Source organism: Lathyrus oleraceus, chromosome 4, assembly GCF_024323335.1.
Source record: "Lathyrus oleraceus cultivar Zhongwan6 chromosome 4, CAAS_Psat_ZW6_1.0, whole genome shotgun sequence".
Classification (NCBI taxonomy): domain Eukaryota; kingdom Viridiplantae; phylum Streptophyta; class Magnoliopsida; order Fabales; family Fabaceae; genus Lathyrus; species Lathyrus oleraceus.
The window spans coordinates 15,659,258-15,669,926 of NC_066582.1; positions in this window are offsets into that span (position 1 = coordinate 15,659,258).

Below are 10,669 nucleotides of genomic sequence, written 5' to 3' on the forward strand. Positions count from 1 at the left end.
CTAGCAGGCTCGAGTACCAGACTCCCTGTTAGCTTGTTTGTTCAACCTTTGTGTTTCTTTTGACGACTCAGCGTCCAGTTAGCGTGTGCTTGTTTGGAGTCTGACGTAAGTCCAGTGATTGGCAGTCGGTTTCCTGTGTGTTTTTGCTTGGAGTCTGACGTAAGTCCAGCGATTGGCAGTTGGTTTCCTGTGGGTTGTGTGTGTGGAGTCTGACGTAAGTCCAGCGATTGGCAGTCGGTTTCCTGGGTTTATTTGTGTGGAGTTGGACGTAAGACCAGCTATTGGCAGTCTGTTTCCATTTGGTGTGTTTGCTTTGACGTCTCAGCGTCTGTGAGTGTGTTTTGTTTCGGCGTGCGTTAGCCGAACTACGGTAGCTCTGATTCTCATTCCAGATGAGATACGTAGGCATAGGATGCGATATCCTAGCGAGCCCGTTCCCCCTTTTTCCATCTGTGTTTTATTCCAGTGTGCGTGCATTCTTTTGAGCAGTGTTTAGCAACCTTTCTTCTATCCTTTTGAGCGTGGATCCCGTCGAGTACGACGGATGCGTAGGGGTGCTAATACCTTCCCTTCGCATAACCGACTCCCGATCCCATCTCTCTTTGGTCGCGAGACCATGTCTTTTCCAAGTTTACTTCGAGCATTTCCTTTCCCTCTTTTGGGATAAATAACGCACGGTGGCGGCTCTGTTTGTTTTGTTTTTTCCCGCCGGTTGTTTTTCGCGAATGCGACAGCTGGCGACTCTGCTGGGGAATGTTTGAAGTTGACCTCTTGCTGGTCCATCTTCCCTAAGCGAGTCACTCCTAGCGTTCTCTAGGATAGTTTAGGTTGCTTGTGTTGCTCTATTTATTGCATTTATGATTATTATGTTGTGTGTATATTTGCATAAATGTTTGCATGCATCATACTATCATTGTGCTGTCTTCTGTACAGGTGGTTCCTCTGATTTGGGGTGGGTGTTCTGAGTGGGGCTAAAACCCAGGCCCGAGTATACACCTAGGATTAGTGTGGTCTCACGTTTCCTCACATGCTGTATCAGCATGTTGTTGCGACGTGACATACCACAAGCCGGACGAGGTTCATTTGAGAGAGTCCTTCCGTTTGGAGTTATTCCACTCAGGTTGGGTTATCTCATCTGAGCTATTGACTTCAGTGACCGTTCTTTCCCGGATCTTTGGTTTAGACGATCTTAAGAGAGCTGCAACGGCACACCCGAAAGGGCAAACCCGTTGAGTATCTTTGCCCGATTGTCGAGACCATTATCCGCCTTAGGATGACCTGATTAGAATTCACCTGTGAGGGGAGGGTTGACTCTTACAGATGCATGTTCTGGTGGTGACTTTGTTGGTGACTAATGGTTCAGCCGTTGATCAGAGTCCTATTTATAAGTCGGATTTATGGATTTATTTCCGAGACGCCGGAGTTCTGTCCGCGGTATTTATCAGTGGGGGTCCGTTTATTTCAGGATTCCCTGGGCTGGTTCAGAGGGTCTTGTGGTTATCTGTTCAGAGAACTTTCTGATGATGATGGTGATGTATCCTCCGTTCCGTTTATTTCGGAACCCTGAGTGGGATTTGTGGTTACATATTCCTTCAGATGGTTGTGATCAGTTCAGAGGCCGTAATTCAGTACAGTTGATGATCAGATGACTTGGAGGATGGCACAGTGCATTGCATTCATACATCAACATCATTCACATTTTGCATTTATGTGCATCTAACTCATGTTTATCCATATGCAGGGGACATTTTTGATTGAGATCCTGGTTGAGAGACCTCTTTGCTCAGACATGAGGACCGGTTTGAAGGTCGATGTTGTCTACAGTTTCTTCGACCCAGAGATTGGTGTACTGAGAGATATGATATCATTGATTACACCTGACCATGTGGGGATGTTCCGTGAGGCATATGGTGGTATTCTGAAGTTGGTTTTCAGGCTCACAGACAGTGATAGGAGCGCCATCCATACTTTTCTCCAGTTCTATGACCCTGGTTTGAGATGTTTCGTCTTCCCGGATTACTTGTTAGGACCTTTGATGGAGGACTACGCCAACATCCTGGGCCTCCCGATCAGGGACCAGATTCCTTTCTACGTCACTAAGGAGGAACCTGATGTTGCCGAGATTTCTCGTGCTCTTTATTTGAGCCCAGAGGTGACCAAGGGGGGTTTGAAGGAGAAGGGGAAGTTGCCCGGTTTTCATCTGAGTTTCTTAGAGACTAAAGCCAAGGATCATGCTGTTGTGGGTAATTGGAGGGCCGTTTGTGCTTTGATTGCTGTGAGTATCTATGGGATCATCCTGTTTCCTAATCAGAAGAACTTTGTGGACATTAATGCCATTCGGGTGTTTATGCAGAGGAATCCCATTCCTACCCTGGTTGGAGATGTCTATTACTCGGTCCATAATCGGAACGAGAAGCGGCGTGGGGGGTTGATTAGATGTTGTGCTCAACTGTTGCACAAATGGTTTATGGGGTATTTGCCTTCCAGAGGTGCCTTTGCTTTTGTTCTTCATGACCATGCGGTTAAGTGGGCGACCAAACTGATGGGTTTGCGAGCCAAGGACATAGCTTGGACTCATAATGGTGTGGCCGGACGAGATTTCATCTACAGTTGTGGGAGTTTTCCCAATGTGCCTCTCATAGGAGTTCAGGGTTGCATTAATCACAACCCGACGCTTCTTAGGAGACAGATGGGGTTTGCTATGGAGGTTCCTCCTCTCGAGCGCGAGATTCAGGAGTCTTTCTATTTCCCGGCTGAGGGTAATCTGACACGGTTGAGGCAAGTGTCTGGGGCATGGCGTAACATTCAGAGAAAGGGCAAGGTTCCTTTTGGTAGGGTTAATAATAGGTCTTTTCCTCTATTTGATGATTGGCTCAGAAAGAGGATTGAGCTCACGCATCTACCATTTCCCGGGGGTGATCCTTGGTGTCCTTTGATTGAGGGGCCACGTTCTTCTGTCAGCATGGAGGAGTTCCTTGAGATGAAGAAGGAGAGAGATCAGTTGCGAGCAGAGAAGGTTGAGTTGGAGATGAGTGTTGCTAGAATTCAGATGGCTAATCAGGAAATCAAAGGGAAAATAGAAGACCAGGATAAGAGACATGCTATGGAGGTGAAGCGCTTTGAGATAGACACCGCCTATTATTGCAAGATCAACCAAGCTTTGGAGTCATCTGCGAAGGAGCATGACATCACCAAGGAGAAGTTGTCTAGAGCTTCGAAGGTCATTGAGGATGAGAAGAGGAGACAAATTCTTGTGAAGACTCAGAGGGAAGTTAGAGCCAAAGTCCTTACTACAGAATGGGAAGCGGAGAAAGCAAAGATTATTGTTGAGAGAGATCATTATCTTGCTGAGAGGGATCATTATTTCCGACAGATGAAGATTCACCAAAAGGAGGTGGGGAGATTACAGCAGGAGAACACTGAGCTCAGGTTTGCTGTGAAGTTCACCAGGATGGTTGATGATGCAGAACCGTCTGTAGGACCTTCTTCAGCTTAGACTTTTGTCGCAGTTGTTATCATGTGTTGGATTACCGTCAGGCCTGTTGACGGAATTCACTTGCTTGTATTTTCTTTCTGATTCTGGAGAATTGTAATTTGACTTGTATCAGCCTGATGTAGGACTTTTGCACTTGTAGTGCACTTTTGGTATACAGTGGTTATTATCATTCAGTGATTGATCTTCAAGCTTTATTTGCTTATCTGTGCATACTCACAACACACACATGGTTGGGTGATATCTTTGCTAAATCATAACTTCCGGCTCTGTATGGCAAAACCAGACGATTGATGTCAGAATGTTGCTGCTGAATTATCATCTGTCTCGATGAAACCAGGATCGAAAGACAGAGTGTTCCTCATATGGATAGACATTGCATTCATGTGTGAGTCATAATAACTGTCTTCTATTTTGCAGGTGTCAGTTTCTAACATGTTTGATTGACACAGGAATGATGAATCCACCCAACACAGACATTCTCGAGCTGAAAGAGAAGAGGGGAGAGCTGATCAATGTTATGCAAGGGTTCGCCTTGGGGCAGAAAGCAGTTGCTGAGAGGTTGGAGAGAATTGAAAACTGGATGATAAAGGAGAAAGTACAAGGAAATGCTCCGTCATCTGGAGTAAAGAAGCCCTTTGGAAATGGTCAGCGCCAGAACGAGGGTGACACAAGTGCTGTGTATGCCCAAAGGGGACACGGTAGGGGTCATTACTACCAGCATACTGCTGCGGTAATGATTCCTATTGGTAACCAATCGGTACAACAGCAGCGTCGGCCACCTCAACAGAGAGCACAGAGAGCTGGATGCCAAGTGAGAGGAAAGGGGATTGATCGTCAATTTGATAGGCCACCCATGACGTATGCTCTTCTGTTTAAGAAGTTGAAGGATCTCGGGATGGTACAGTTGAGGACGTTAGCTCCGTTGAGACCAGATCAGAAGCCTCCTAACTTTGATGAGAACGCCAAGTGTGAATTCCATTCTGGTGCATCCGGGCATAACATTGAGGGTTGCAGAGCTTTTAAGCATGTCGTCCAAGACTTGGTGGATTCCAAAGCCCTCAATTTTACACTATCACTGAATGTTAATGCCAATCCCATGCCGGCGCATGGTCAGGTGATGGTGGGTGTAATCGCTGAAGATTCAGATCGCGTCTGTGCGGTGGGAGAAGAGAATGACAGTGACTGTGAACTTGACTCGTAGATAAAACCGTGCGTACCAGGGATGGAAGTCCAGAACTGGAAGGCCTAAAAGATCATCACTGTCACTCATCATGAAGAGTAATATTTCTGTTTTTCAATTCTGTTTGCATGAAAGTCATACGTTTTGCCCGAAACGTAATGGTTCATTGTAAGGGCCACCTCATGTTTCATTTTGCAACATTTTGCATCAGTAATAAATGGATATTTTTCAATTAAAAGCGGTGTTCCCTGTTTTTCATTTATTTTTACAGTTTAAAAATAAAAATTGGCAATGTTTGTTTTCATTTTCCTTCCTTGTGCTTTGTCTCGTATCGACTTTGGTATTCTCCGGATCTCATTGATAACAATTCGGTTACACCTCCATATGACTTCGACAATTCGATCTATCATGCCGAAGAAGAAGGCGAAGAAGATTGTGAACTGCCGGAGGAATTAGCCAGGTTGTTGAAACAAGAGGAGAAGGTGATTCAGCCGCACGAAGAGCAAGTTGAGCTTGTTAACCTGTGTACCGAGGAGGTCTGAAAGGAAGTAAAGGTTGGGGCCGCCTTGGAGGCGAGTGTCAAGAGTGGAGGTGGTGTCATTCGGTCTCAAGAATGCCGGTGTCACGTATCAAAGAGTTATGGTGGCTTTGTTTCATGATATGATTCATCATGAAATCGAATGATATGTTGATGACATGATAGCAAAGTCCCAAACAGGTGAAGGGCATCCGGTAGACCGGGGCAAGTTGGTCGACCGGTTGAGACAATTCAGACTGAGGTTGAATCCGAATAAGTGCACTATCAGAGTGCGGTCCGGTAAGTTGTTGGGGCTTATTGTAAGTGAAAGAGGAATCGAGGTTGATCCTGCTAATAAAAAAAAAGAAGGAAAAAGTAATACAGGAAATGCCTGAACCGAGAACAGAAAAAGAGGTTCGTGGTTTCTTAGGTAGATTGAACTGCATTTCACGGTTCATATCTCATCTAACAGCCACATGTGAACCCATATTCAAGTTGTTGAGAAAAGATCAAACGATCAGGAGAAATAATGATTGCCAAGCGGCATTGGAAAAAATAAAAGAATATTTGCAGGAGCCTCCGATTCTGATGCCTCCTGTGGAGGGACGACCATTAATTCTGTACTTGACAGGCCTCGGGGAGTCTATGAGGTGTGTACTGGGGAAGCATGACAAGTCTGGTTGAAAAGAGCATGCAATTTACCTTAGCAAAAAGTTTACCGACTGTGAAACAATACATTCACTGCTCGAGAAAACTTGTTGTACTTTGGCATAGGCTGCTCGCCGACTGAGACAGTATATGCTGGTTCATACCACTTTGTAGATTTCAAGATGGATCTGATCAAGTACATATCTGAGAAGCCAGCAGTGATCGGACGGGTTGCAAGAGGGCAAATGATTTTGATTGAATACGATATTCGGTATACCTCCCAGAAGGCGATAAAGGGGAGTGTATTGTCTAATTATCTCGCCCAGCAACCTATTGAGGATTATCAACCGATGAAGTTTGAGTTCCCTGATGAGGACATCTCGAGGTGCTCAAATCGAAAGATTGTGAGGAACCGATCCCGGAGGAGGGGCCTGACCCTGAATCCGAACGGATTCTGATGTCTGATGGGGGGAGGTTAATGTGGATGAGTTAGTGCCGTTTTGGTTACGCCAAAAATATCCCCCATTCCTTTTGTTGCCCGGATAACATTTGAATGCACCAACAATGGTGGCTGAGTACGAAGCTTGTATCCTGGGTATCGATCTCCGGTGCGTACGTCTACTGGGGCAACGCCGTGCTCACTCGTGTATGGGATAGAAGTGATATTACTTACTGAGGTCTAGATCCCATTGTGGAGAATCCTGATGGATGAGAAATTAGAGAAGGCTGAGTGGATAAGGACTCAGTATGAAGAGTTGAGCCTGATTGAGGAAAAGAGGTTGGCGGCCACTTGTCATGAGCAGTTGTACCCAGTGAATGAAGCGTGTTGTTGACTGAAAAGTGCGACCTCGGGCGTACCACGTGGGAGAGCTGGTATTGAAAAGGATCCTTCCTCCTCAAGGCGATCAGGGGGCAAGTGGATATACAGTTATGGATCCCATTCGTGGTCAAAAAGGTTTTCTCTAACAGAGCCTTGTTGTTGACGACCACGGATGACGAGGATTTTCCATCCCCTGTGAATGCGGACGCAGTTAAAAAATACTTCGTATAAAAGACCCGCTGGACAAAAAGAATAAAATAGTCCAGGCAAAAATGGGCATCCCGGCGAACAAAAAAAAATGAAGAAAGGTTCGGGCAAAAATTAGGGATAAAAAGGAAAAATGTACACCCGGCAAGCCGAAAACCCCACAAGGGCGACTTGGGCAAAAAAGGGTATCCCGGTGGACTGAAAACCCGAAAGGGCGGTCCAGGCAAAAGAGGGATTGAAATGAACAACTGCGTCTAGCATGATCGTTTATGCTTTGGTTATGACATCTGGATAATATCCTGCAGGGATCAGTCGGAAACGTCTTGTTCAGAAGGCAGAAAGCACGGAAAGTCTGAGGATATATGGGGTGTAACCGAGTTGGAACTCGATGAGATCGCGGTTTCCCATTGCCATTAGGATAGATTTTTCCTTTTGTGCGCAATTACCTATTTTCAGGAATTGCTTCCTTTGTATTGCTCAGTTTGGGCCACACCTTTTCAATCAATAAAATGCATATTCAGTCAAATAATTTTGTTTTTGTTTTCATTACCGCTTTGATTGCAAAAACATCCAGTTATTTTTGATAAAGAATCTTTGCATTTTAAGACATACAGGTCCCTTCTTATGCATGTTTATAAGATTGAAAGCTTGAAATCTTATTCGGAAGGTTGAGTGACCCAGGTGTTGAAATTTTGGCACGCCTGGGGCACGTTTTTATCCGACGATCTTTTTTTGCAGGTGCTGTTAGATATTTTCACTCACTTGCAGGTTGTGATGTGAAGCCTTTGTGACAAAGGATCCCCGTGGAGTCCAGTCAGGGACAAGAGGATTGAAGAATCGTGAAGAAAAAAAAACGACGAGAAACGTACGACGATCCTGGATATTAATCAAGAAGACTCTTCAAAGTCTAAGGACTGAAAAGTTTGTATAAATCCAAGGAGTTCGATCTCCGTCGAGTACGGAGGAGGCGAGAATACATGGTGATGAATCAGAAAAGTCCAGACAAGTCTGGGAGTTCTCAAAAGTGGAAAGCTGACATTGGATTTGGATGTTGAATACCAGGGTTCGACGAGTCGATGGGTGTTCTGTGCCAGACTTTCCTGGTTTCCCCAAGCAGAGTCGAGATGGTTATCTCCCCAGCAGGTTTTAGATCGATGTTTCCTCAGCAGCCAGGCCTGAAGGTTGCTATTTCCCTAGCGGAGGTGTCCGTTGTTGGCTTTTCCCCCAGCAAGTCGGAGAGTGTTGCCTTCCCCGCAGAGTGCGGTGGTGGTTTCTTCCCCAGCGAAATCCCCAGGCGGGTCGGGTGCAGAGGAGGTTATCCCTAGTGAGGGTGGCCTATTTCCCAGCAGCAGCGCTATTCCCCAGCAGGGTGGAGGTTGGAGTGTTAGTGGGTTCCTCAGCAGAGTGCCTCGAGCTCCCCAGAAGAGTCCCTTGAGGGGGATACTTTTTATGCATTCATCATGTAGATAAGCATAGCATATTGCATAGCTAATTGCGTAGCATTTCCATGATTATGGAGCATTGCGCTTAAAAAAATCATCAGCATGCATCAGCATCGCAAGCATAAGCTAGTCTCAAGCCGTGGTTACTGTTTGAGAGGTGGTTTCGCCAGAGGGTGAAGATGTTACTCCGAGGAGTTTGGCATCGTGATTTTGAATCAACAGTATTCCCTAGTAGTACGATATTGGAGGAAGAGTTTCTGTCAGGCGGAGATGGAAATGATAATTCAAGAAGTTTTGGGGTTCAAGAAAAGCAACAAAAAAAAAAGTAAAGAGAGAAAAATCCCCAGCTGAGCGCAAATCGTTCGTTTGCTAGGGTTGAATAGAGGATAGCATGCTCATGGCTTGTTATCCCCAGCATGGGTCGTTGGCACGCGTGCCGCCTCATTTATCACTGTCCCTTATTTCTGCCGATGCTGACAGGCATGAAGAGTTTTTCGGGTATTCAGACCGTTGTGGCACTCAGGCCAGTTTCCGATTTTCAGATCGAAGAAGTTTCCGACGTTCAGGTCGAAGCACTTATGGCACTCAGGCCAGTTTCCGATTTTCAGATCGAAGAAGTTTCCGACGTTCAGGTCGAAGCACTTGTGGTATTCAGACCAGTTTCCGATTTTCAGATCGAAGAAGTTTCCGACGTTCAGGTCGAAGAACTTGTGGTATTCAGACCAGTTTCCGATTTTCAGATCGAAGAAGTTTCCGACGTTCAGGTCGAAGAACTTGTGGTATTCAGACCAGTTTCCGATTTTCAGATCGAAGAAGTTTCCGACGTTCAGGTCGAAGTGCTTACGGCATTCAGGCCAGTTTTTCCGGTGTTCAGGTCGAGGTGGGTATTCAGACCAGTTTCCGATTTTCAGATCGAAGAAGTTTCCGACGATCAGGTCGACGCACTTGTGGTATTCATACCAGTTTCCGATTTTCAGATCGAAGAAGTTTCCGACGATCAGGTTGAAGTACTTGCGGCACTCAGGCCAGTTTTCCGGTATTCAGACTGAAGTGGCGTTCAGGCCAGTTGTTGGGCATTCAGGCCAATCTCTCGGTGATCAGACCGGCATTGATACTCTCATGTTCCGATGCTCAGTATTCAGACTGATGAGCGGCGTTCAGGCCATGGTATTCCTGTGTTACCATTTATTTTGGTATCCAGGTCAACGTTCCTTTTCGGTATTCAGGTCGACTTTCTCCGTACCAGACGGATTCTTCTTTTGAGATTGCTTCTTCGCCGATTCTGACAGGCATTGTTAATTATTTTCCCATCAGAGTGCAAATTGTTCGTCTGTTCTTGGTATTCAATCACTCTTCACCCTGATCATCTGAAAATCGAGGCTGTTCATATCGACAGGTTCAAAGTGGATTGAATAGGGGCAGCTGTAACACCTCAAAATTTGCCCTCCTCTCTTGGGACTAGCTTAGCATATTGCATCTCATTTTTAGGGTATTGGGCATTACATCTTTGCATATCATGTGAAATAAGCAAGTCATCCTCCTAGGTCTTTATCAGAAGATAGAGGGGTTAAAAGATTCAAGCCTGAGGGTCTCATGAATTGATCACTAATCATCTGAGGTTTGTGCTTCAATTAGGGTTTTTTTGGTTCCTCAAGGAGTTTGGGTATTATCTTGGTTGAAATGGTACACCATTATCATCATGGTTCATTATTCCTGATCAGATTCCTTGGGATTAGGGTTTTGACCTCTGGTCAACCCTAATCAGTTGCATTCTACCAGTCAGGGTTTTTCAAGGAGATGAGGTCTTTAATGAGATGGAGATCATCATGTGATTTTATTGAGCTTGTATAAGCTAGGGTTTCATTTTGGTGCCATTTCATCAAGTGGTTGAGGCTCAGAATCATCAGTGTGTGTTCAGGTCATCTGTCAACCATAAAAGTCAACTGCCAAGTCAACTGTGGATTTGGAGGTGGGAAGTGGCTAGAAATACTTCATTCATGTTCAAACAAGTCTCATTTGATATTTCAAACATCAACATTGAAGAATTTAAAGTCAGGTCAAAACTTTCCAAAAGTAGAAAGTGACCTATAATTCAAACTTGCCAAAAATGGAAAGGTTTTAACCTAAATTCAACTTCAAATTACATCATAAAAAAAGCTTCAAATGAAATTTTGTTGAACATGAAAGTTGTATATCTTTCTCTCCCATTTCCAAAAAGTCCAAGATCATCAATTTCTCATGTATGGTTGAAGAGATATGATCAAATCATGGCAAGGTGTACTTGAAGATTCAAATGGGCATAACTTCTCAACCAAAACTCCAAAATGGATGGCTCTTTTTGCATTCTTCTTCTTTTAAC